The sequence below is a fragment of the Etheostoma spectabile genome, chromosome 18 (genome assembly GCF_008692095.1).
Source record: "Etheostoma spectabile isolate EspeVRDwgs_2016 chromosome 18, UIUC_Espe_1.0, whole genome shotgun sequence".
Taxonomy (NCBI): Eukaryota; Metazoa; Chordata; class Actinopteri; order Perciformes; family Percidae; genus Etheostoma; species Etheostoma spectabile.
The window spans coordinates 223,968-251,766 of NC_045750.1; the positions used below are offsets into that span (position 1 = coordinate 223,968).

Consider the following 27,799-nt stretch of genomic DNA (forward strand, 5'->3'; position numbering starts at 1 on the left):
TCTTAGTACACGCAGGTGGCATTCATTTAGTATTTTGTGGGTAATATTGGTCCATGCGGGTGCATTCTCTACCACCCAAACTGGGACAGTCCCAATGGCGCGTTATATGAGCAATGAATTAGAGACCTCTCAGATTAGGACACATATAGTTAGAGCCCGACTCAGGAATGACCGCTTCGTTGAATTAATGATGATTTTGCTGAACTTTCATTTCTTTTTTTTTGTGTCTCTGAATTCAAATCATTTGGTCATTTTTTTCTCTCGACTGGGGGGGACCAAACAAGACCAAGAATGTCCCTTTATCCTTTTTCCTGTCCACCTGTTTTTGAAATTTAATTAACCAAACATCCATTAACACCATTTAACAGTGTTCTTCTATTAATCTGAGGATTAACCCACCTTGTCTCTAATTTTTCTTCATGTTGTCTTCATGTTTGTCCTCATGTTGTCCTTCATGTTGTCTTCATGTTGTCTCTCTGTCCTCCATGTGTGTCCTACATGTTGTCTTCATTTGTTCTGTTGCTCTTGTTCTCTGTCTGTCGTCATGTGTCCTCATGTTGTCCTCATGTTGTCTTAATTTGTCGCTCATGTTGTATCTCAGTTGCCCTCCCATGTTGGTGTCTCGATGTTGTCTCCATGTTGTCCCCATGGTGCCCGCATGTATGTCCTCATGTTGCCCTTCTGTTGTCTCTCATGTTGCCTCTTCATGTTGTCCTCATGTTGCCCTATATTCGTCTACTCATGTTGTCCCAGTTGCTCATGTTGCTCTCATGTTGCCCATCGTGCCTCATGTTGCCCTCATGTTGTCTTCATGTTGCCAGTTCTCATGTTGGCTTCCTATGTTGTCCCTCATTTTGTCCTCATGTTTCGTGTCCCATTCTATGTTGTCCTCATGTTGTCTCATCATTCATGTTGTCCTTCATGTGTCCCTTCCCATGTGTTGTCCTCATGTTAGTCTTCATGTTGCCCTCATGTTGTCCTCATGTGTCCTCATGTTGTCTCATGTTGTCCTCATGTTGTCCTCATTCTATGTTCCTCATGTTGTCCCATGTTGCCTCATGTCCCCAGTTTGTCCTCATGTTGTGCTTCATGTTGCCTCTGATGCCCTCATGTTGCCCTCATGTTGCCGCATGTCCTCCCTCTGTTGTCTCATGTTGTCCCTCATGTTGTCCTCATGTTGTCCCCATGTTGTCCCAGGGTTGTCCTCATGTTGTCCTCATGTGTCCCATGTGTCCTCATGTTGTCCTCATGTTGTCCCATGTTGGTCTCATGTTGTCCTCAGGTGTCCTCATGTTGTCTCATGTTGTCCTCATGTTGATTCCATGTGTCCTCATGTTGTCCTCATGGTTGTCCCCATGTTGTCACTCAGTTTTCCATCATGTTGTTCCTCATGTTGTCCTCATGTTGTCTCATGTGTTCTCCATGTGTCCCTGGCCTCATGTTGTGTCCTCATGTTGTTCTTCTGTTGTCCCCATGTTGTCCTCATGTTGTCCCATGTTGTCCTTATGAATTCTTTTTAATATCCCCAAAAATAACATGATTGATTCCAACGCTCTTTGCCAAGTACAAATCTCTACTTTCATAATTTTGGGTCTATTCTATTTATAGCATTGTAAAACAAATGGAAGTGTTTGTTGAAATAGGATTGAGTAAAAAGTTGACATATCCCATCTTTGCTTATATATTAATTTTTATTTTTAATTAATTTTTATGAACATAACTGTGAAACTAAAGTTAGTAAGTTTAGTGCTACGTCGTGTTGAAAACATCAAAAAAAAGCGTCAAAAGATGTTGAAAAAAGGACAAAAACGTAGAAGACGTTAAAAAAAAAACGTTCACAAAAGGGTTTTTGCTGTGCTTGGAACATCACTAATCTCCCTCTTCTGTTGGTTATGGGGAAGGAAAATGAGTCCTGTATTGTCTTTATTTTAAAGTCCTTTAATGTCACATACACTAACGAAGCAAATTCATTCTCTGCATTTAACCCCTCAAGGGCATGGGCAGCCATCACAGCGCCCGGGACCATCTCCAAAGCTGGTACATGTTTTTTGGTGGTGGTGGTGGTTGGTGGGGGTGTGGGGTGGGACCGAGCACCCGAGCACCCGGAACGAAACACCACAACCAGGGAGAACATACACACTCCACAGCATCCCGGAGCACCTGATCAAAACCCAACCACAACCTTGTTGTGATGCCACAGTGTGTGGGTGTGTGTGTGTTTGTGTGTTTTGTGTTTGTGTGTGTTGGGTGTATTGTGTGTGTTGTGTGTGTCAGAATCGATGTGTGTGTGTGGTGTGTGTGGTGTGGATTTGTGTGTGTACCCAGTACAATGTGTGTGGTTGTTGTCAGAATGTGTTGTGTGTGTGTGTGTGGTGGGCCTTGTGGTGTGTGTGTTGTTTGTGTGTGTTGTGTGTGTGTGTGAGTGTCAGACCTGTCGTGTCGATGTGTGTGTTGTGTGTGTCAGAACGTGTGTTCTGGTGTTTGTTTGTGGTGCCTTTGGTGTGTGTGTGTGGTGTCAGAACGTGTCGTGGGTGTTTGTGTGGTGTGTGTGTGTGTGTAGTGTCATACACGTGTAGCAGTGGTGTGTGTTTGTGTGTGCGTGTGTGTGGTGTCAGAACTTTTAAACTGTTGTGTGTGTTTGTGTGTGTATGTTTAGTGTCAGAACGTGTTGTTGTGTGTGTGTGTGTGTTTGCGTGTGTTGTGGTCAGCACGTTAGTCGGGTGTGTGTGTTGTGTGTGTTTTTTGTGTGTGTCAGAAACGTTACGTGTGAGTGTATGTGTGGTGTGTGTGTGTGTGTGTTGTTGTGTGCTGTCCCCGAACGTGTACGTGTGTGTGTGTTTTGTGTGGCGTGTGTTTGTGTGTTTGGTGGTGTGTCAGACCGTGTACTGTGAGTGTATGTGTTGTGTGGTGTGAGAACAAGCGAGAGAAGAGGAGAGAGAATGTCTCTTTACTGATACATCTTTTAGCGATATATTTTGCGTTTTTTAAACATCCAAACAACGTCACACTTGGCCGTCACTGACTCATGCCCGTAGCACGACACCTTTCATCGTATTTTTACGGTTATAGGATACACACACACACACACACACACACACACACCACACACCCACACACACACACACACACACGCCAGACCAGACCGACGTACCTTAATTTATAGATAATTTTATCAGTGTCAATTTCAGATAACTTTCCATAGTTATTCTTTGTTGCTAAACAGCAGCAGATAGAGTCATGCTTTCTATACTCAAAATATACCAGATGATTGATACCAAATAATTTTGAACTTTTTCGAGTCTTTCGCTGCGTCAGGTTTCCTGGTCTTTTTTTTTTTTGTTTTTTTAATTCTTCCTCTTCTTTCTGGTGATGAAATTCATTGGGTAGAACAAGACGAAGAGATGACGAAGGTGATTAGCTCCACTGACTCGTGTCACGACACGAGGAACATTTGATTTTTTTCTAACGTTAAAGCATGTTGACATATTCTAGTAGAACCCACATACATCAGAACCTAAAGATGACCATATGTGTGCTTTAAAAATATTAATTCCACGATATATCACCCTTTTCCATGAAAAACACAGCGGGCTGTAATTGACATTTGATCAGATTGGAAATATTCTTTTTTCCATCATCTACTTTCCTATAAGATTTGGTAATAAGGACAGCGTCGAGCCATGCAAAGCTTAAGGCTCTGTTTGTTTCGGCGTATTATTATTAATAACATTATTGTTAGAGGATCCTGTGGACGCGTTGGACTTGTTCACCTTTATAGTGATGGTCTGACTGCGTAGGTAAGCGTGTCACAGGCAGCCATTTGTTTGTTGGTTGAGCTCTCCTTAAAACTTGTTAAAAATGGTTACGATACGAGGCTTCACTACCCAGCAAAGGCTTGAGTTTCTGGCTTTTGTACCGTCTTTATAACGATGTCATTACTGCCTGTAAATGTCCTCATACCTTTCGTGACATTAAACTTATTACATCGGGACAATACATTTGTCGTAACAGTAAACTGCTGATTGTTGTGAATCTGTCCCGCTAGAAATTAAAAATAAAACTGGTTGTACTGTATGAGGTTGTATGATTAGTGTTGAGTACGAACCACGGTCCTTTAGAGAGAGAGGAGAGAGCGGGAGCGAATAGAGACAGAGAGAGAGACAGAGAGAGACAGACAGACAGAAGCGAGAGAGAGAGGAGAGAGAGAGAAGAGAGAGAGAGACAGAGAGAGAGGAGAGAGAGAGAGAGAGATAGAGAGAGAGACAGATAGAATCGAGATATACATCTAATAGATAGGTAGAGAGGAGAGAGACAGAGACATAGAGAGACCGAGCGAGATGAGTAATATATAGAAGAGGTGTAGAATAGATAGAGACATAGAGAGAGACAGAGAGATACAGACATACAGTAGATAGCGATATATATATATATAGGATAAGATATACAGATATATAGAGAGAGAGAGCTGAGATAGAGAGACATATAGATATAGATTGTTTGTGTCTCTGAAATTCAAATAATTTGGTCTTTTCTCGACTGGGGGGACCAAACAAGCCGGATCAGCACGTCATCTTGGGCTCTGGGATTTTTTTTTCTGTCGACTGCTGGGTTTATTGACCAAGTAATAATTAATAATGAAAAGTAGTTACAGTTTACTCCTTCCTGGGGTTGTGTGTTGTGTTGTAATAATACTCCCTTCATCTGTTACATGCACACCAATTTTCCACTATTACTCCAAATACGACAATTATCCAAATTTGATACAGGTCATGTAAACAGCATATTCCGGTTGGATATTCTGAATAAGGGCTTTTCTGCGAATATAGCAATTTCCGATTGAGACATGTGGGATATTCTGGTAATATTCAGGTTTTAGAAGCATTCTTTGTAAACGTATACAGCGCAGTTGGAATATGTGTCTCAGCCAGGGTTTTTACTACAGTTTAAGCCCAGTTTACGGCTCTGTGCGTTGCTAGAGTTACTGGACACAAACCACCCAGCCAAGAGTTTGCAAGGGTGCGGACCTCGATAAGGAAAAAACACATCTACTTTTAAAGATTATCAAAATATCTGGATATGAACACACATTGCCACGCCAAGCTTTTCAAGAAGCTGGTTGAAGGAAAGAAGGACGCACACACACACACACACACACACACACACACACACACACACACACACACACACAACACCACAACACACACACACACCAAACACACACACACAACACACACACTCCAACATCTCTCCATTAGTGTATGGGTGTGTATAGGTACTGAGCTTGTGTGTAGTTCAGGCCTGTGTGTAATAACAACAGAGTGAAAACATTGTAATTTCCCCTTGCAGGATTAATAAATTATACATTATTATTATTATATTAGTCTAAACTAAACCCCTTAATGTTATTTCTGTAGTATGCATTGGTTTTGGTATTAATGTAGGATTCAAAAAGACAACTCGAGCTTTGACTTCCGTATGGCGAGACTCAGACGAGCCTCTTCTTAGAAAACGTCTGTGTTCCTTTAACAGAAACTTCTCCTTTTTACCTCGTATTTCAACATAATATTTTAACATCTGACCACGCCTTCCAATGCTTCTGCCATCGCTACTCGTACAACAAGCCCTTCTACTACTCTGCTCTACTCTTATCTTAGTATCTAACTATTTGAACCGGTTCCAAGTTGGATCCAGTTCTCGATGATGCCCGATCCAATTAATGAAAATTGCACCAAAAACATAAATAAAACATAAGCACGTTATCGAATCCAAACTGACAATAAACATCCCACAAACCTCACATAGTGATTAAATGTTGCAAAAATAAAAAAAACCTAAACAACATGCAGAGAGATGATTGATACTTAATATTCAGATGTTGTCTACCCTCTGTTTTCTGCTGATGAGATTCAGCTGAGTGTGTAGAAGAGACTCATGATGAACTGACATGTCTGTTAAGTATATATTGATCATCATGGCCAGGTTAGCCTTCTAAGGGGGGGGGGGTTGCATAAACTCTCCGGCCCCTGTTAACCCCTGTCTTCCTACTTATCTTGGCATTGTGTTTGGTATTACTATCGTAAATCAAACTCAGGGATGCAGGTTTTCCTGTGACTTTACACAGACACATCATGAAAAAGTCACTTTTTCAAAAAACCTCAATTTCATCTGGAGTGTCTCACCAATCCAAAAACTGTGAAACTGTCTGCAGAAAAAGAAAGAAAACACGCCATGTATGAAAGTATATTTAATCTTATGTTTAGACTCTGTGCTTTTAAAGGTACGACCAAAGTCGGTGCTACCGAGTACAGATCCCGTTACATTATCAATGAAAGAGTCCCGTGACGAACAAAATGAGACCCATCTCAGGTTGTTTAACCTTCATGTTGTCTTCATTTTGTCCTCATGTTGTCCTCCATGTTGTCTTCATGTTGTCTCCATGTTGACCTCATGTTGTCCTCATGTTGTCTTCATTTTGTCCTCATGTTGTCCCTCATGTTGTCTTCATGTTGTCTCCATGTTGACCTCATGTTGTCCTCATGTTGTCTTCATTTTGTCCTCATGTTGTATTCATGTTGTCCTCATGTTGTCTTCATGTTGTCTCCATGTTGACCTCATGTTGTCCTCATGTTGTCTTCATTTTGTCCTCATGTTGTCTTCATGTTGTCTCCATGTTGTCCTCATGTTATCTTCATGTTATCTTCATGTTGTCCTCATGTTATCTTCATGTTGTCTTCATGTTGTCCTCATGTTGTCCTCATGTTATCTTCATGTTGTCTTCTGTTGTCCTCATGTTGTCTTCATGTTGTCCTCATGTTTCGTCATGTTTGTCTCCATGTTCCTCATGTTGTCCTCATGTTGTCTTCATGTTGTCCTCATGTTGTCCTCATGTTTCTTCATGTTGTCCTCATGTTGGTCCTTCATGTTGTCCTCATGTTGTCCCATGTTGTCCCTGATGTTGTCAGTCATGTTGTCTTCATGTTGCCCTCATGTTTGTCCTCATGTTGTCCTCAGTTGCCCTCATGTTTCGTCCTCATGTTGTCTTCATGTTGTCCTCATGTTGCCCCATGTTTACTTCATGTTGTTCTCATGTTGCCCTCATGTTGTCCTCATGTTGTCCCTCAGTGTTGTCTTCATGTTGTCTCCTTTTGTCCTCATGTTGCCCTCATGTTGTCTTCATGTTGTCCCATGTTGTCCTCATGTTGTCCCCATGTTGTCCTATATCAATGTTCTTTTTAATTCCCCAAAATAACATGATTGATTCCAACGCTCTTTGCCAAGTACATCTCTACTTTCATTAATTTTGGTCTTATTCTATTTTATAGCATTGTAAAACAAATGAAGTGTTGTTGAAATAGTGTTGAGTAAAAGTTGACATATTCCAGTCTGTGATTATCACACATCCATTCCTTTAATTTTAGTCTCAATAATTCCTAATTTCTGCTTTTCTAACTCAATTAGTTTCCTATAAATGAGGTTTATTGACCATAAATTCCCAAAAATATCTGTAAAACTAAAGTTAATAAGTTAGTGTTACGTAGTGTTGAACATAAAAAAAAGTGACAAACATTGAAAAAAAGCATCAAAAGTGTTGAAAAAAGGGACCAAAATGTATGTCAGAAATATGTTACAAACGGTGGCTGGCGGCGCCTGGGGGGCTGTGGGTGGGGTGTGCTCGTGTGGGGGGGGGTGGGGCAACAAGTCCCGTCCTATCAACGTCAGCAGCTTGATTATTGATTTTTGCCCCTTAGAGGAAGTAGCAGTGAGAAAGTTAGGAAAGAGAAATAAGGAAATGGTTGTTACTGAGGTCTTTCTGGCCTTTTTCATTTAAACTTAAAGCCCTTTCAGAGACTCTGTGTAGTTGAAGTTTCCACTTAATCTTTGCTGCTCGTTGCTGTGATGTATTTTGTGTCTGAATAATTATATTATATTTTGTTTATTTTGAATATTTTGGTCACTTGGCAATCAAATGGGAGCCAGACTATCTCCTGCTGGAGGCTCTGCATTGTTAGCCTCTCTGCAGCTCGGTCTATCTTTGGATCTGTCCAATCAGAGCAGCCCGGTTCGTTGTGGATCTTTCCTGGGAAACAGCTTGTGGACATTTAATGTTTAAGAAAGCAAATGTAAAAACATGTAATGAAACGCTGATGTAACAACGTCTGGTTAAACAGTCGCTTTGCATCTGAGTGTTGACATTATGAACTTCTTCCATCAAAGTTTCCACATCCCACTCATCACTTGACCAGGGCTCTGATTTAAAGAGCGTACCAAAACACACATTATCAGGCTCATCCATTTGCAAATTACACCAAATATATGTGAAATGACTGGAATAATATTGCCTCTCATGTGCACTGTTGCACTTTTAATAAGCTTCTTTGATCCAGTGATGATAACACCAGTGTTGTTATTTTTTCTTGTTTTGATCACGTTAGCTCTTAGCCTGGAAATCTAGACCCTAGCAGCAGCAGGTGTAATCAGATCCGCTGGCTTGTGAGCCAATCACATCGTGTATAGAGTCAGTGGGCGGGGCTTAACGTAATGACAGCAGAGTTGCGAAGGTGCTGCATGAAGGAATGAATTCCCTAAAACCATCAACATAAAAACCAAAGAGATGGCGGCTGCTGGAGGACAGCGGTCTGTCCAATCGGCTCTGGAGACTTGGAGTTAAACTCTGAAGTCCTCCTTAAAAAAAGGAAGACACGCTTGGAGGTTAAAGTTGAATCGACCAATCAGCTCTGGGTGGTTGTGGCGCTGTCCTATTGCGTGCAGAAGAAATTTGAAAAACAACCGCTTATCGCTTTGGCTTGACTGAATACTAATATTATTTACTAAGATATTCGTATCCATATTTCCCTGTTTGCCCAGCTAACAAACATGTTAAATTTGATATATAATTAATAGACAACCCATTACACGTGAGCTTGCATTTGTCCAGAGTTGTAACGTAACCTCAGCTAAGAGACTAGATTATCATCTTCTTGTTTCAATAATGTTATGCTTCATTCGATATGTGCTGAGGGTAATTTATGGACATTGTTTGTGCTTTATTACAAGAAGAGCATGGACTCTCATAGAGTTTGAGAGCATTAAATACAGTAACTGACCTATTCTTAACCTAAAAACCAGTCTATTCCTCCTCCCATCACCTCCTCATATCTAATAACTCTTTAAATAAGACACAGAGAAAAAATTTTTGTGTTTTTCAATGCAAATTTATTCAGAAAGTTACCATATTAATTAAAAAAAGATTGCTGCAGTGGAGATACACTTTTCTTTCTTATAGTATGTTGAAAGAGCAGGAAGCCGAATGTGTTCCCATCCGGATCGGGACTCCAGGCCGGTCCCATCCGGATCGGGACTCCGGGCCGGTCCCATCCGGATCCCGTCTAGTGGTAACGGGGGCGGGGGGGGAACGGGGGTGGGGGCTGGGAGTCGTCAGCGATGTACTCCACTGTGCGTTTATCCAGCTGGTTTTGATTTTCCACCCCACCGTTCATGATTCTGGTCCCGGAGAGACGATGCAGCAGCAGGACATAACGAGAAGAGAAGAAGTATTAATGTATTAATATTAGGATATATATATTGGTTTATTGGTAATATGCGTTGGGACTGGTCCTTACCCTTTGATCACGTGGCCGGCTGAATATATAACAGAGAATAAAGAAAAAGAGGATTACATTAAATCTGAACTCTTCACTTTATGTCACACGTTAGACAAAAAACAGTCAGAGTAGGAAAATAGGATTATTGTTAAATTAATAAATCTAGTATGAAAACACTGTATAGTTAAGAGTTAATTACAGGAATTAATCTATGTGTATATTTTTATAGTACGTGTGTGTGTGTATATATGTGTATATATATACAAATATATATTTGTGTGTATATGCTGTGTGTGTGTGTGTGTGTGTGTGTGTATATACAGTATGTGTGTGTGTTTGTGTGTATATATATTTACAGTAAATGTGTGTGTGTATATATGTATTTACAGTATATGTGTGTGTGAGAGTGTGTGTGTGTGTATATGTATATATATTTACAGTGTGTGTGTGTGTATTTAGACGGTATATGTGTTTGTGTGTGTGTATGTATGTGTGTGTGTTTGTTTGTGTATATATAGAGTATGTGTGTGTGTGTGTGTGTGTGTGTGTGTGTGTATATATATATATGTGTGTGTGTGTGTGTGTGTGTGTGTATATGTGTGTGTTTGTTTGTGTATATATATGTGTGTGTGTTTGTTTGTGTATATATAGTGTATGTGTGTGTGTGTGTGTGTGTGTGTGTGTGTGTGTGTGTGTGTGTGTTACATTCATTTGAAATTTAGAATTGACAGTTGGTTCCAGGTGTAATTAATAACATTGATAACATAATATAAAAACATGATAACATTAATAACATTGATAAGATAATATAAAAACCTCCTCTGTCTTCCTGCTTTATAGTAAACTGGATTTATTCAGCCAACAATTTCCGTCCATCAGTATAATTAATTCTTAATAATAATAATAATAATAATGTTTTTCTAGATTTAGTGTCTTACCAACCATCCCCAGAAACACTCTCCAGGTTCAGCCATGAGGAGACCATGGACAACACAGGAAGACCGCAATGCACTTCATCCTCAAAGGAGACAAAATGGCAATGTTAAACTGGATAATTCACACTTACTTGTCATGTTCACATTAATATTAAATTCTTACCTTTCCGCTGCCTTTAAATCAGAGACCGAAGGCTCTCTGGATCGGAGCATCAGAGATAACAGGTTTATGGAAATATGTGTACCCACCGGTCCCTGGCACGTATTCTTATACACGCAGATGGCATTCATTTAGTAATTGGGTAATATTTGGCAGCATTGCATTTCTACCACAAAACTAAAGTCATGGCGGTTTATGAGTGATGAGACTCTCAGATTGGACAACAGTAAATTAAGCAAGAAGTCAGATGACAGCTTCTGATTATGAGGATTTGCTGCTTTCTTTGTTTTGTGTCTCTGAAATTCAAATATTTTGGTCTTTTCTCGACTGGGGGGACCAAACAAGACCAAGATGTCGTCTTTTTCCCTGTCACCTGTTTGATTAATTAACCAAAACATCCATTACACCATTTAACAGTGTTCTCTATTAATCTGAGGCATTAACACCACACTTGTCGTCTTAATGTTGTCTTCATGTTGTCTTCATGTCGTCCCATGTCTCAGTTCTTCAGTCGTCTCATGTTGTCTTCATGTTGTCTTCATGTTGTCTTAATGTTGTCTTCATGTTGTCTTCATGTCGTCCTCATGTTGTCTTCATGTTGTCCTCATGTCGTCTTAATGTTGTCTTCATGTCGCCTCAGTTGTCTCATTTGTCCTCATTTGTCTTTCATGTGTCCTCATGTCGTCTTAGGTTGTCCTCATGTGTCCCCATGTTGTCGTCATGTTCGCTCATGTTGCCCTCATGTTGCCTCATGTTGTCCTCAGTTTGCCCCATGTTGCCCTCATGTTGCCCTAATATCGTCCTCATGTTGCCCTCATGTTGCCCCTCATGTTGCCCTATATATCGTCCTCATTTGCCCTCATGTTGTCTTTCATGTTGCCCTCATGTTTCTCATGTTGCCCTCATGTTGTCCCATGTTGCCCTCATGTTGTCCCATGTTGCCCCTGTTTGTCTTCATGTTGCCCTCATGTTGCCCTCATGTTGCCCTCATGTTGTTCCTCATGTTGTCTTCCTGTTGCCCTCATTGTGTTCCCTCTTTGCCGCCTCATGGCCCTCATGTGCCCCATGTTGTCTCATGTTGTCTTCATGTTGCCCCTCAAGTTGCCCCTCTTGTTGCCCCTCATGTTGTCCCTCATGTTGCCCTCATGTTGCCCCTCATGTTGTCCTCATGTTGTCCTCATGTGTGCCCTCATGTTGCCCTCATGTTGCCCTCATGTTGCCCTCCTGTTGTCTCATTTTGCCCTCATGTTGTCCGGCCACTCATTTGTCCCTCATGGTTGTCCTCATTTGTCCCATGTTTCCCTGTGTCCTCATGTTGCCCCTCATGTTGTCCCATGTTGCCCATTTTGTGTCTTGTCTCACATGTTGTCCTCATGTTGTCCTCATGTTGTCCTCATGTCGTCCCATGGTTGTCCTCATGTGTCCCTCATGTTGTCCCCTCATGTTGTCCCTCATGTGTCCTCAATGTTGTCCCTCATTTGTCCCATGGTTCGCCTCATTTGCTATGTTGCCCCATGTTGTCCTATGTTGTCTCATGTTGTCCTCATTTGTCTTCATGTTGCCCCATGTTGCCCTCTGTTGCCCTCATGTTGTCCTCATATTGTCTTCAGTTTGCCCTCATGATGCCCTCATGTCCCTCATGTTGCCCTCTGTTGTCTTCATGTCCCTCATGTTGCCATCATGTGCCCTCATGTTGTCCCCATGTTGCCCCATGTTGTCCTCATGTGTCCCTCATGTTGCCCTCATGTTGTCCTCATGTTTGTCTCATGTTGTCTCATGTTTTCTCATGTTGTCCTCATGTCGTCTCATGTTGTCCTCATGTTGTCCCATGTTGTCCTCATGTTGTCCTCATGTTGGTCCTCATTGTCCTCATGTGTCCTCATTGCCCTATTGTCCTCATGTTGCCTCATGTTGCCCTATGTTCATGTTCCTCAGTCCTCATTTTCACACCCATAGTTGTCCTATATCATGTTTTTTTTAATTCCCCAAAAAACATGATTGATTCCAACGCTCTTTGCCAAGTCAAATCTCTACTTTCATTAATTTTGGGTCTTATTCTATTTTATAGCATTGTAAAACAAATGGAAGTGTTTTTTGAATAAGTATTGAGTAAAAGTGACATATTCCATTCTGTGATTATTAATTATTAATTTTATTTTTAATTAATTTTATAAAATAACTGTGAAACTAAAGTTAATAAGTTAGTGTTACGTAGTGTTGAAAACATCAAAAAAGCGTCAAAAGTGTTGAAAAAAGGGACAAAAACGTAAGAAGAAGTTAAAAACGTTAACAAAAGGGTTTTTGTGTGCTGGTCATACACTAATCTCCCTTCTTCTGTTGAGTATGGAAGGAAAATGAGTCTGTATTGTTTATTTTAAAGGTCCTTTAATGTCACATACACATAACGTAGCAGAATTCATTCTCTGCATTTAACCCCTCAAGGGAGCAGTGGGCAGCCAATCACAGCGCCCGGGGACCAGCTCCAGAACCTGGTACATGTTTTTTGGTGGTGGTGGTGGTGGTGGGGGTGTGGGGGGGGACCGGAGCACCCGGAGCACCCGGAAGAAACACACACAAACAAAGGGAGAACATACACACTCCACACAGAAAGGCTCCGGGCAACCTGGATTCAAACCCACAAACCTTGTTGTGATCCACAGTTGGTGTGTGTGTGTGTGTGTGTGTGTGTGTGTGTGTGTGTATGTGTGTGTTTGTGTGTGGTTGTGTTCAGTACATGTGGTGTGTCGAATGTGTGTGTGTGTCGAACGTGTGTGGGTTGTGTGTGCTGTGGTGCGTGTGTGTTTGTTGTGTGTTTGTGTGTGTGTGTGTCCATACATTGTGTGTGTCAGAATGTGTGTGTGTGTCAGAACGTTTGTGTGTGTGTGTGCCGTGTGTGTGTGCGTGTGTGTTGTTGTGTGTGTGTGTGTGTGTGTGTGTGTGTGTGTGAGTGTGTGGTCAGAACGTTGTACGTTGTGTTGTGGTGTTTTGTGTGGTCAGAGACAAGTGTGTGTGTGTGTGTTGTGTGTTTGTGTCCGTGTGTGTGTGTGTGTTGTGTGTCATAACGTGTACGTTGTGGTGTGTGTGGTGTCAGAACGTGTACGTGTGTGTGTTGTGTGTGTGTTCAGAACGTGTTTGTGTGTGTGTGTGTGTGGTGTGTGTTTGTGTGCGTGGTGGTGTGGTCGGAACGTGTACTTTGTGTGGTGTGTGTGTGTGTTGGTCAGAACGTGTGTGTGTTGTGTGTGCTGTGTGGTGTCAGAACGTGTACTGTGTGGTGTGTTCCTGTGTGTCGCGTTTGTGTGTGGTGTGTGTGTGTGTATGTGTGTGTTGTGTGTGGGTGTGTGTGTGTGTCAGAAACGTGTACGTGTGTGTGTGTGTGTGTGTGTTTGTGTGTGTTCAGACGTGTACGTGTGAGTGTATGTGTGTGTGTGTTGTGGTGTGTGTTTGTGTGTGTCAGAACGTGTACTTGTGTGTGTGTGTGTGCGTGTGTGTGTTGTTTTGTGTGTGTCAGACACGTTTACGTGTAGAGTGTATGTGTGTGTGTGTGTGTGTGTGGTGTTTTGTGTGTTCAAACGTGTATTGTGTGGTGTTGTGCGTGTGTGTGGAGTTTGTGATGTTCAGAACTGTACGTTGAGTGTAGGTGTGTGTGAGACAGCGAGAGATAGAGAGAGGAGATGTCTTCTTTTACTGATACAATCTTTAGCGATATATTTTGCGTTTTTAATCCAACAACGTCAAACTTGGCACGTCACTGACTCATGCACGTAGCACGACACCTGTCATCGGATTTACGGTTATAGAGATATACACACACACACACACACACACACACACACACTAACACACACACAACACACACACACACACACAGACACAGACCGACGTCCCTGTAATTTATAGATAATTGGTATAAGTGTCAAATATTCAGATAACTTTCCATGTGATTCTGTGTTGCATAAACAGCAGCAGAGAGATTCATGCTTTCTATAAATAATATAATCATACAGATGATTGATACCAAATAATTTTGACTTTGCTGAGTCGAGCTGCGTCAGGTTTCTTCCTCTTCTTGCTGGTGATGAAATTCAGTGGGTATGAAAAAGAAGAAGAAGATGACGAAGGTGATTAACTCCACTGACTCGTGTCACAGACACAGAGGAACATGTGTTTTTTTTAACGTTAAAGCATGTTAACATATTCTAGTAGAAACCCAAAATACAATCAGAAACCTAAAATGACCATATGTGTTCTTTAAAATAATTAATTCCAAGAATATATCACCCTTTTCCTATGAAAAACACATCGCTGTAATTGACATTTGATTCAGATTGGAAATATTCTTTCCAAGTCATAATACTTTTCCTATAAAGAGTTGGGTAGAAGGACAGCGTCAGCCATGCAGAAGCATTAAGGCTCTGTTTTTCGGCGTATTATTAATTAATACAGTATTTTAGAGGGATCATGTGGACGCGTGGGACTTGCTTTATAGTGATGGTCTGACTGCGTAGGGAAGCGTGTCACAGGCAGCCATTTTGGTTTGTTGGTTTGAGGCATGCTCCTTAAAAATTGTTAAAAAATGGTTAAGATGAACGAGGCTTCAACTACCCAGCAAAGGCTGAGGTTCTGGCTTTGTACCGTATTTATACCTGTACATTACATGCTGTAAATGTCCATACATTTCTGTGACATTAAAACTTATTAAATAAGGGAAAAATACATTTGTAGTAACAGTAACTGCTGATTGTTGTGAATCTGTCAGCTTAGAAATTAAAAGAAAATCTGGGGTGTACTGTATGATTGTATGATTAGTGTTGAGTATCGAACCAGGTACTTTTAGAGAGAGAGAGAGAGAGAGGGAGAGAGAGAGACAGAGAGAGAGACAGAGAGAGACAGACAGACAGAGAGAGAGAGAGAGAGAGAGAGAGAGAGACGACAGAGTAAGAGAGAGATAGTAGCGAGAGAGAGAGAGAGAGACAGAGAGAGAGAGAAGACGTAGAGAGGATAGATATAGAGAGAGACGACGAGAGAGGACAGAGGATAGAGAGAGAAGAGAGAGAGGAGAGATAGAGACAGAGAAGAGACAGAAGAGACAGACAGACAGCGAGAGAGAGAGGAGAGGAGAGAGAGAGAGAGACAGAAGTAGCTATAGAGAGAGAAGAGAGACAGAGAAGGGATAGAGAACAGAGAGATAGAGAGGGAGAGATAAGAGACAGAGACCGAGAGAGAGAGACGAGAGAGATAGAGAGAACAGGAAGATCACGACACAGGTATAGATAGCACAGAGTATCAGATGATAGAGAGAGAGGGAGAGAGAAGAGAGAGACAAGAGAGAGTAGAGACAGAGTGCCCAGAGAGGAGAGAGAGAGAGAGAGAGAGACAGAGACAGAGAAGAGAGAGACGAGCAGAGACAAGAGAAGAGACAGAGATATAGAGAATAGAGACAGAGATATAGAGAACAGAAGGAGGAGAGAAAAAGAGAGAGACAGAGAAACGAGAGAGATAGAGAGAAGATAGAGAGAGAGAGAGAGACGAGTGAAGAGAGAAGAACTGATAGTAGAGAGACAGACAGAGAGAGAAGAGACGAGAGAGAGAGACGAGAGAGAGAGAAGAGAGAGAGCCAATGAGATGAGAGCAGAAGAGAGAGAAGAGAGAGAGACAGAGCAGAGAGAGAGAGAAGAAGACGATAGAGAGAAGATACAGACGAGATAGAGAGAGGAGAGAGAGAGCAGAGTATAAAGACGAGATGAGAGAGAAGAGAGAGACGATAGAACATAGAGAGAGAGAGAGAGAGAGTACATAGAGAGGACAGAGGACAGAGAGCACAAGTACAGTGAGAGGAGACAGAGCAGAGCGAAGAGACCGACAGAGATCAGAGAGAGAGTAAGACAATCTCACCCCTGCAGCTTGTTCGATCCACAGTGAGTCAGGGCAATGGTCAGACGTAAGAGGTAATTAGGAAGTTACACCTTTCACAACCCGACACACACGACTCTCGCTGCAGTAGGGTGTTACATGTGTTATATCTGAGACGCACACACACGATAACAGTGACACGCTATTCCCCGGTTTAAGACCATCGTCGTCAGGTCATTTTGCCAGAGCATAAGCCAACAAAACCCTTCAGATGTTAGCCTGTGAAGCTAAAAAAAAACTGTAATTTGTGTAAATGTGCGACGACCTTCATCACACACCAAGTGGCCGACTGGAGCCACAACGACCTGAAACACATGCTGCAAATAAAGGAAGACACGCAAAGTAAAACACACACACAAACCCCCAAAAGACACGCAACAGACAAACGCTGCACATCCAGTTAATGGCAGCACGGCGGCTACGTGGTTAGCACCTCACAGCGAGAAGGTTCTCGGTTCGAATCCAGGTCGTTCCGGGCCTTTCTGTGTGGAGTTTGTATGTTGTGTATCTGATTGTGTATGTGTGTGTGATTGTGTATGTGATTGTGTATATGATTGTGTATGTGATTGTGTATGTGTATGTGCTCCGGTTTCTTCCCACCATAAAGACATGCATCCTAGGGAGGACTACAGTTGGAAATTAACCAATTGGCTAACAGTGGTGCATTTACAGAAATGTTCATTAATGTGCATTGTCCTAATCAAATAAATAAATAAGATAAATAAATCTGCAGACTCTCCGCATTTCCAACAGGACATGGGACAAGACATTATATTTATTAAGGGCTGGATTTTCCTTCTCTCCTTTGTAAAACAGAAAAAAGCAACATGGAAAGGACATATGGTAAACTTAGACACGAAAAGCAAAAAAGTCAGAAATGTATTACACTATTACACATTATATGTTTGTGTATAACAGCCATGAAGTCAGCCCCCCCCCCATTATGTCTGTAGGCTGATAGAAGTGGGAGAGACGTCGGGGTTTGTGTGTTTTACTTTGCATTTTTCAGTCTTTGCAGCATGTTTCTCCAAATTGAAGTTTTTTTAGGCTGTTGTTGTGCGTTTTGTAGCATGGCCAGCCTCCATGCATAACTGTGTGTGTGTGTGTGTGTGTGTGTGTGTTTGTGTGTCTGCAGGGCAATGACAATGCAGAGTCCTTGCCGTATCAGTGGTAACAGCTTGATTATTATACATCGCGCTCTGTTTCCTCTTCTCGTGCCACTTAGAGGAAGTAGCAGTGAGAAAGCCAGAAAAGAGAAACAGGGAAATGGTTGTTATTGAGATCTTTCTGGCCTTTTTCATATGAACATATTAACATATGAACACATGAACATATGCCATTTTAGAGCATCCACAGAGTAAGCAATAATCCATGGGTTTTCATGTTTTTGTCCTGCATATTTTATATTTATAGTGGTCACTTGTCAATCCAAATTTTGAAAGAAACATTAACCCTTATGTTGTCTTTCCCTGGACATGAAAAAATAAAAAAAGGTGTTGTGGGGGTGTTGTGGGGGGGTGGCCTCTAGCTCCCCCAGGTAAGAGTGCTGGCCCCACGTTGGTGACCTGTGGCCCTTTGCTGCGTGTTGTCCCCCATCTCTCGCCCCCTTTCACCTCTGTCCACTGTCTCTATCTGTCTCTCTAAAGGAAAAAAAAGCCAAAAACCGACCTCCCATATTTCTGATAGAAAAAAAAACTTGGAAACGGGTCAAATTTGACCCAAGAACCACATGAAGGTTAAATAAAGAATTGGTAACAGCACATTGAACAGTTTACTTTTTATAATACTGGGGACTGCAGTCAGTGGGAAGACAAGGTAAATGTGAATAATGTCCCAGTTGGCCCCTCATACTAGGCCGTCTCGTCACTCCTTCTAGTAGAGTTACTGGTATCTGGGGGATGTCTGGGAATCAGGACCAGAAATGATGGAGATGGAGGAGACTGCACACATGACGAGTCCAACACATTTAGATTAAATGCAGCTTTAGTCAATTATTAAACAAGGAAGATAACCGTGGACACACACACGCTTACAGAATTTATTTCACACGTCATCATTGTATATTCAAACACATTTCATGAAGTACATTGGTCATATACAGGCTGCATGAAATGTTGCACCCCAAATAAGCTGCTAATAGCTTTCAGACACACACACACGTGTGTACCCGTAGTGTCTCTGAACATCAGACTAGCTGTGTTTCTTCTAGTCTTCTTGTCCTGCACCGGTCAGTTGATCTATTTCTGTGAAACTTGGTTACCTTTGTAACAAATCCTTATTTGTGAGACACTTCTACTAGTTTCACACACACCGATCTATTCTATATATACTGTGGGGGTCGTGTTACCTCAGACTAAATCTTCTGTGGAAGATCATTAGAATAGATGAAATACATGAAATGCATTTCTTGACATCTTGCTTCATATATATTGTGTTGTATGGTGTGCAGTGTTGCGTTTCTGATAACCGTCTTTGATACAGTGATGATAACCTCCATCCTCCATCTGTCAATGACAACGTCCTTCTATAATGTCGACCAGAGCACTTGATTGATATTAACCCTGATCAGTCATTGGTTCAGTTTACTCCGGCTGAAGCCGTGATGAAAACCAATCAGCCGGCCCTAATTGAACTAAAGAGCCTTTGTGTAAGGTGAAACCGTTCTGCTGACCACATTAGCAGCTCCTCAACTTGCCAAATAAAGCATATTGATTTTGTTTAATGGGGACATTTTCAAGTAAAAAGTCCACGTGAGCACACGAGGATCAAATCATGTGTGTGAAGACCAGAAATGGAGCTGCACGTCCGTCCAACCTGACCTCTGTGGAGCTCTGAACACGAGCCAGCAGATCTCTAGACCGGATCCACGGGTCTGATAGCAGACATAGTGAAAAAACATGCATCATGCAGCAGCTGTTATGTAGCATTTACATGTGGAAAAACATCAAAACCACAGCGTTGCCAAATGATAAAGAGATGTTGTGCAACAGATTGCTCAAACTACTTTCTGTTTTCAGTTTTAGTTATGACTATTAAATAGATAAGAAGCAACATAAAGTTATGCTTTTTTAAAGAGCTGCAAAACATTGGCTGTCCAGTTCATCTGATGCTCTTCTAGCATATTTGCTTTATTTTCCCTCAGCTTTGCAGCAGCGAAGGTGACGCAATTGTATTTTGTTAAAATAAGTGAGTTGTTGACGATGTGTACATGTTTCTTAAAATCTCCTGACACCGGTCTCTCTCCCTCATCTGTGGCCAGGCTGTTCAGTGTTAGGTTTCTACACGACCTGCTTATGACAACAGAAATATGGCTAAATAACGGAGCCTCGCTCCGAGCAGTGAAAACCTCAGAGGCTGGTGACTTAATCAGGAGAGACTAGCTGCAGATGTGAGACAGTTATACCCAGCATGATAAAATATATCTTTATTCTTATATATATATATATTATTATTATAACAGCTGAATTGATTTAGGAGAGCATCTATTAATAGTTAGGTCTTCCTGAAAGAATTTACGCTGAGCTACTGGACATTAGGCGGGGTACAGAATTATATAGTTAATAGTTAATATATTTCTTAATACACTGCTAACGTCTCAATTAACATGCACAACCAAAATAATGTCATCTCTGAGTAGAAGAGGATGAGACTTATATCCTCTCATGCAGCTGCAGTGTGACGTTCATGTGAGCTGCTTGGCTGTAGTCTGTGAAGTTGGCTTGGTATGCCAGACCCAAATGAGAGACATACATACATATATATACAGAATAGAATAGAATAGAATGCCTTTAATGTCATTATACACAAGTACACGGTACTTGTGCAACGAGATTAAAGAAAATCCCTTTGCAGTGTTGACACAAAAAATATGATATAACAGTATAAATATAACAGTATAAAATATCAAAAATATAAAGTCAAGATTAAAGTGTAGTGACTGTCAGTTATACATAATAATCAGCTTGAATCAGCATAGGTAGTGTTAACACTAATAAAAATATTGCACAGTGATGGAATGAAATGATTAAGTACTAATGTTAAGTAAATAAATATTGCACAGTAATGGAAGGTTAATGTATAAATATTGCCTGTATGAAATGAAATTGCACAGATTCCAGTGTCCTATGAGGTATTATATAACAGTCAGTTAACAATAATATTGCAACAGTCGGACGGAATGAAGAAGACAGTCCGGGGCGGGGGGGGTGTGGAGTGGAGTCAGTGCATATGTGAGTTCAGGGGTGAGTTCAGGGTGGTTATGGCCTTCGGGAAAGTACATACAGTAGTAATAACATACCACACGTACATACAGTACTACATACATGTGAACATAGAGACGGACTAAAAAAAGACATGCCTGGAGTGAGCTGCAGGCCTCTTTCCCCATCACCCAAAGAAAGTTTTCAAAGTTATTGTTGCTATTACTCCGACTACTGTACACCATAGCAATGCAGTATTCATTATCCCCCCCCCCCCCCCCCCCCCCCCCCCTTTTTCCTTTCAGTACAGGTGGAGCTGCCACTCTCGGCCTGCTGTTTGTGGGTTTGGGGGTTTCTGATGCCACTCACTGGCTATTGAGTAAGGACCGGAGAGACCCAGATTTAGCCTAATCTACTTGAAAGCTTTCCTTCTCTAATACAATCCCTCTTTATACCCGCGCTGGAGCCAGACGAGTGCCGCATAACACACACACACACACACACACACCCACACACACACCCACCAACAACACACACACACCACAAACACACACACAACCCACTGATTAATGCAGCCCACCGTGAGCACCTGTTCCAACAACATACTGCAACTGAATAATGACACACGCTTCAAGGAAATCTGGATATAACATTTAAAACAGGGATTTTACTGCTTACTGTGGCATTTATTTGAGGACAAGCCTTCTTCCAGGACAATATTTATCAACTCCTATACGTTTTCCTTTTAAAATTGCATTCAAATTCTTTTTTTAAAACAACCTGATATGGCAGATTTTTGACTTAGTGGCTTAATTGACCAACTTCCAAAAGCCGGTAAGGTTTTGTCTTTAGTTAACAGTTTAATTTACACTCTGCATGGACACACTACCTGCTAAACATACTGGCTTGTGTACTGTACATTGTACAGTTATGTAATACAAAACATGGCACTAAGCATGCAGGGATATGAGCCACGATATCAATAAAAGTGTCAGAGGATCAGCTTTCTGCCAAAGTCACAGAATCATTATTCTCGCTCCAAGGTAACAACATAATTGTAGTTGTATTTAAATTAAAGCACAGTTTTTGAAATAGTGTTTCAATCTTTTGGGAATATAAAAAAACACAGGGGTTTGGAATACTTAAAGTTGAAGTTTCAGCAGACCTGGCACAATTATTTAATGTTACATGTAAATCAGGTCAATTTTCCGAAAACACTAGGTCATGAGACTGGTGAGGAACTTTAAATGTAATACATGTCAAATTAAACCCAGGGGGATTGCATGTGGAGCAAATGGAAACAATAAACTATTATATACTATATTATATTATTATAAATTATATAATATATATATAATATATATTATATATTATATATAAAACACAACCAGGAGGATGCTTCTATAAGTCAACATGCAGAAACCTGTGGGAACAAGCAAGGAGACATGTCCCTTTAAATAAATGAACATATTCTATATAGGTCTGCACAGTTGTAATGGACTGGGGGGGGATGGGGAGGGGGGGGGGGGGTGTTGATGCCTTGATCGAAAGTAGTTGTAATTCGTCTCCTTCAATGTCGCTTGCTGCAACATGGAAAAAAAGTGGGTTACATGTTTCTGGTCATTTGAAATGAGGCGAATGAAAGTGTTGAGGGAAGAGCAGGCAGCTCAGTCTGTAGGGGGTTGGGTTGGGAACCGGAGGGTCGCTGGTTCAAGTCCCCATACCGACCCATGTACAGAGTGTGGACTGATAGCTGGAGAGGGGCTCCCCCCCCCCCCCCCCCCCCCAACATTTCTCCATTTGTGCACGTGTAGATACTGAGCATGTGTGTGTAGTTCAGGCCTGTGTGTAATAACAAGAGACTGTAAATTGTAATTTCCCCTTATGGGATTAATAAAGTATACATTATTATTAGTTTTCGTGTGTTTTTTAAATGTCTGACATCCATATTGGAGACAATTTCAAAAACTATGTCAAACATCGGAAACATAACTCATATTTTTTGAGCCCTATCATTTTAAGATCACCCCAAAAACAGAGATTTTGAAAGTTAGTTTTGTTAAAGTTAGTTTTGTTAACTTGAATACAAATACACAGTAGTGTCTTCATTTAGTTTGGTGGTGTGCGATGTCCTGAAGCAGTGTACAGGCTCCCTCAAGAGGACAATAAAGTCATTAATTAACTTAACGTTTACACATGACAAGAAGACAAATATAAATGAGGAAGTTATGTTTCACTTGGCGAAGTCTGGTCTGTCTAAAAAACAGTTTTTACACTTTAAAGAATCAGGAACTTGTTTTTGAGAAGCAGCCTCTTTGGATTGTAGCTCAAAGCTTAATATCCTCCTACTTCTGCACATCTACATCTTTGTGTTATAGATTTAATGAGGTAAATCAATACGGGATAAATGCTTTCATGTGGACTTGATGAAATGAGCAGGTGTCTTTCAATAATGGATTTTAACCCAAAAATTAACAATAACACAGCTTTGGACACATTTTTTGGACCTGTTATCACAAACTTATAACAAAATATACAGCGATATATGTACTGTCTGAGTTGCCATGTATGTCATTCCTTAGATACTCTATCTTTCCAAAACAAATGTTAGAAAATGAAAGAAACAAAAGTCTTTCGGTGACACATCAGTGTCAAAGTCAGAGAATCATTTCTTGGAAATACAGAGAGCTGAAATGAGGCGGGAGGCACGAGAAATTGATTCTCAACGCTTCCCAGCGAAGCCAACGCCTCCTCCTCAGGCTTCTGATATACAGCTCGCACACACACACACACACACACACACACACACACACACACACACACACACACTAAGGCTCTACCTCATCATTTGCCACAGAGCATGGAAGATGAAAAACCCATGAGTGTACGCATTTTGATTCTTAAATCAACAGTGTTTGATTTTGGTTTTGCTACAGCAGAGCGTGAAGCAGCTTATTTTCTGCTTCATTACTAGCAGGAGGACAGGGACCGTGTGTGGTGGTGGTGTGTGTGTGTGGTGTGTGGTGTGTGTGTGTGGTTGTGTGTGTGTGTTGTGTGTGTGTGTGGTGTGGTGTGTGTGGTGTGTGTGTGTGTGTGAGCCAAAATCTTCACAAGCCCATCCCTTTTTAGGAGGAACTCGTAGTGAGTTTTCATCACAAGAAGGGAGGTGTGGGAATATTTTACATCAAATAAACAAAGCGAAGATTGCATCGAAATTATTTCACAATCATGGAAAACATAGCAGTACTAGATAAAAAACACAAGGTTAAGCTCGCAGTAGATAAACAATGTCATTACAACGTGTGTGTGACAAATACCGCATATGTCAAAATCTAAGAGACTCAGATTTATATGTTTATTTTTTTTAAACCACACATGGAAATAGGTTTAGAATCAAATCCGTGTCCTCTGATGAATCGCTGTCATCGAATCGATCGCTGTCCTCTGAATCGAATCGCTGTCCTCTGAATCGAATCGCTGTCCTCTGAATCGAATCGCTGTCCTCTGAATCGAATCGCTGTCCTCTGATCGAATCGTGTCGAATCGAACGCTCTGTCGAATCCTGTCTGAATCGAATCGCTCTGAATCTGTCAAATAACGCTGTCCTCAATCACAATCGCGTCCTCTGAATCGAATCGCTGTCCTGAAAATCGTTCTGCTCTTAATCAACGCTGTCTCTGACTCGAATCGTTGTCCTCTGAATCGAATCTGTCCTCTGAATCGAATCGTTGTCCTCGAATCGAATCGTGTCCTCTGAATGAATCGCTGTCTGAATCAATCGCGTGCCTAATCGAATCGCTGTCCTCTGAATCGAAGCGCTGTCTCTCTGAATAATCGCTGTCTCGAACGAATCGCGCATCTGAATCGAATCGCTGTCCTCTTAATCGAATCGCTGTCCTCTGAATCGAATCGCTGTCCTGATCGAACGCTGTCCTCTGAATCGAATCGCTGTCCTCTGAATCGAATCGCTGTCTTCTGAATCGAATCGCTGTCCTCTGAATCGAATCGCTGTCCTCTGAACGTGTCGAATGATCGCTGTCCTCTGAATCGAATCGCTGTCCTCTTAATCAAATCGTCTGTCCTCTTAATCGAATCGCTGTCCTCTGAATCGAACCATGTCCTCTGAATCAAAGACGCTGTCCTCTTAGAATCAGCTGTCCTCTAATCAATGCTGTCCTCTTAATCAAATCGCTGTCCTCTGAATCAAATCGCTGTCCTCTGAATCGAATCGCTGTCCTCTGAATCAAATCGTTGTCCTCTGAATCGAATCGCTGTCCTCTGAATCAAATCGTTGTCCTCTGAATCGAATCGTTGTCCTCTGAATCGAATCGCTGTCACTGAATCGAATCGCTGTCCTCTTATCGAATCGCTGTCCTCTGAATCGAATCGCTGTCCTCTGAATCGAATCGCTGTCCTCTGAATCAAACGCTGTCCTCTGAATCGATCGCTGTCCTATTAATCAAATCGCTTGTCTCTCCCTGAATCGAATCGCTGTTCTAATCCTGGCCTTGACCACGCTGACGTCTAAATCGAATCGCTGTCCTCTGAATCTCGAATCGCTGTCCTCTGAATCGAACGCTGTCCTGACGAATCGCTGTATCTGAATCGAATCGCTGTCCTCTTAATCAACCGTTTCTCTCGAATCGAATCGTTGTCTCTGAATCAAATCGTTGTCCTCTGAATCGAATCGCTGTCCTCTGAATCGAATCGCTGTCCTCTGAATCGAATCGCTGTCCTCTTAATCGAATCGCTGTCCTCTAAATCGAATCGCTGTCCTCTGAATCGAATCGCTGTCCTCTGAATCAAATCGCTGTCCTCTGAATCGAATCGCTGTCCTCTTAATCAAATCGCTGTCCTCTGAATCGAATCGCTGTCCTCTGAATCGAATCGCTGTCCTCTGAATCGAATCGCTGTCCTCTTAATCAAATCGCTGTCCTCTGAATCGAATCGCTGTCCTCTGAATCGAATCGCTGTCCTCTTAATCAAATCGCTGTCCTCTGAATCGAATCGCTGTCCTCTGAATCGAATCGCTGTCCTCTGAATCGAATCGCTGTCCTCTGAATCGAATCGCTGTCCTCTGAATCGAATCGCTGTCTCGAACGAATCGCTGCATCTGATCGAATCGTTATCACTCGATCGAATCGGGAGGTGCCAGAGATCCCCCCCCCCCCCCAGTGATTAGTATTAACCCAATTGTCTTCAGCTGTCCTATGGAAGTAAAGGCCTGCAATGCCAACAAATAAAACAATGAAAGTGATCACACATGCGAAAAATGCCTTTTTAAAGAGTTGTTTTGGGGGGGGGGTTTCGACCTGGACCCTGTTTTCTTATGTTTTTGTGTCTACGTGACTGGTGGGAACGACAATCTTTGAAACTGGTCCAGGTCCAGGTCCAGGTCCAGACAGCTGCAGTCAGAGAAACAAGCTACACTGTGAGTTACGTTGCAGTAACGTCCATGAAAGTCTTGTTTTGCTTCTGACACGCTCAGACTGGGGTTCCCCTCAGTCACAACAACACAGGAAAATAGGGTCCAGGTTAAAACACCAAAAGTTAACCTTTAAATATGAATGTAAACTCAGGCTTTTGTCATCATTGTTCAACACACCTAAATATGAGACTGCTCTTTTCAGAGGAATTCACTCCTCACTTCTTACAGTTTTTTTTAATTGAGAAAACACTAGCTTAGTGAAGACAAAATGCAAAATGCAAAAAAAAAATGGTGGTACCAGTTTTCGGTCTGTTCAGTGAAATGCAATGTGCACTAAAAGGTCTATGAGCGGCAGGAGAGGGGAGCTGGGATCGAGCGTCTCTCATTGGTTGCAGTTTGAAAGCTGGTCTGCAGTTATTCTGGAGCGACGGGTCTGCGTGAACGGGACGGAACAGACTTCAGGGTGACGTCAACTTCAAGTCTCTGTTAGTGTCTGATAGCCTGTGTTACTGTGCATGCGTGTGCATGGGTGTGTGTGTGTGAGTGTGTATGTGTGTGTGTGTGTGTGTGTGTTTGTGTGTGTGTGTGTGTGTGTGCGTGTGCTTTGACAAAGAGACAAATGAAGGACTGCGCTAAGAGGTTTCCTGTCTGAACTTGAGCGCTCTGAGGTCTGCTGTGGCAGATAGGACGGCTGCCTTTGTTCACATTACAACCCTAATTAGGCAACGCATTGTGTGTGAGAAATACGAGAGCATTTCTCAGTGTGTGTGTGTGTTTGTGTGTGTGTGTGTGTGTGTGTGTGTGTGTGTGTGTGACTTGGATATAGAGAGTGACAGCCAAATGTTGCCATCAGCACGCTCCACTTCTTTTCTTGTTTCACTTCAGACCAGCTGAGGAACTGCTGGCTGCGGGCCAGAAGGAACACACACACACACACACACACACACACACACACACACACACACACACACTTCTTTCTACACTTGTGAGGGCCCTTACTGACATAATTCTGTTTTGGCAGGCATTGCCCCTTAACCTTAAAGTAGACCAGAACTTGATTTTCTGCCCACAGATCAGAGTTGACTCACAGTTGGTATTTTAGGCCGATGCAGAGATTGACACCATACCTACAACTGTGAAAAATACATGATTCACTCCTCTTCCAGTTCACAATCCAGTCCAGCTCCCCTACAGAACCGCTACCCCAGCTGCATGAGTCCCAGGTTTTACCTGTACAATACCTTTGAATCCCTTTGAACAACTGTAAGTGTCAGGGAACCAAGGAGAGAACAGGAGTCAGATCCCACCTTCAAAGTATTTTACAGTGTCATGAATAGACTGTGATACATGGGAATTGTAGTCCAGCTTCAGTAAACGTAGTTACCTAAACCACAGAATGTTTTTTAAGTGAAAAAAAAAAATGGGTGAATTGCATATGAATGTGTTTGTCAGTGTGTTTCCCGAGAATGTGATTCTCTCACTGTCTGGCCCTGTGGGACGCCGTCACAGCTGAGTTAAGAACAGGCCACCCACCACACCATGTGATCGTGTGTGTGTGTGTGTGT

The 27,799-nt window shown here is 41.9% G+C and overlaps 1 protein-coding gene and 1 long non-coding RNA gene across 2 annotated transcripts in view; one reads left to right on the top strand and one right to left on the bottom strand.

Annotated features, from left to right (window-relative positions):
• Positions 1-27,799, top strand: part of LOC116706523 (exostosin-1) — a 321,262-nt gene that overhangs the window by 184,979 nt on the left and 108,484 nt on the right. The window lies entirely within an intron of this gene.
• LOC116706525 (uncharacterized) lies at positions 9,191-10,817 on the bottom strand. Its single transcript, XR_004336262.1, has 4 exons — positions 10,701-10,817; positions 10,541-10,620; positions 9,621-9,639; positions 9,191-9,501 (listed from the first exon to the last, which is right to left on the bottom strand). It is a non-coding gene; the product is annotated as an uncharacterized LOC116706525 (long non-coding RNA).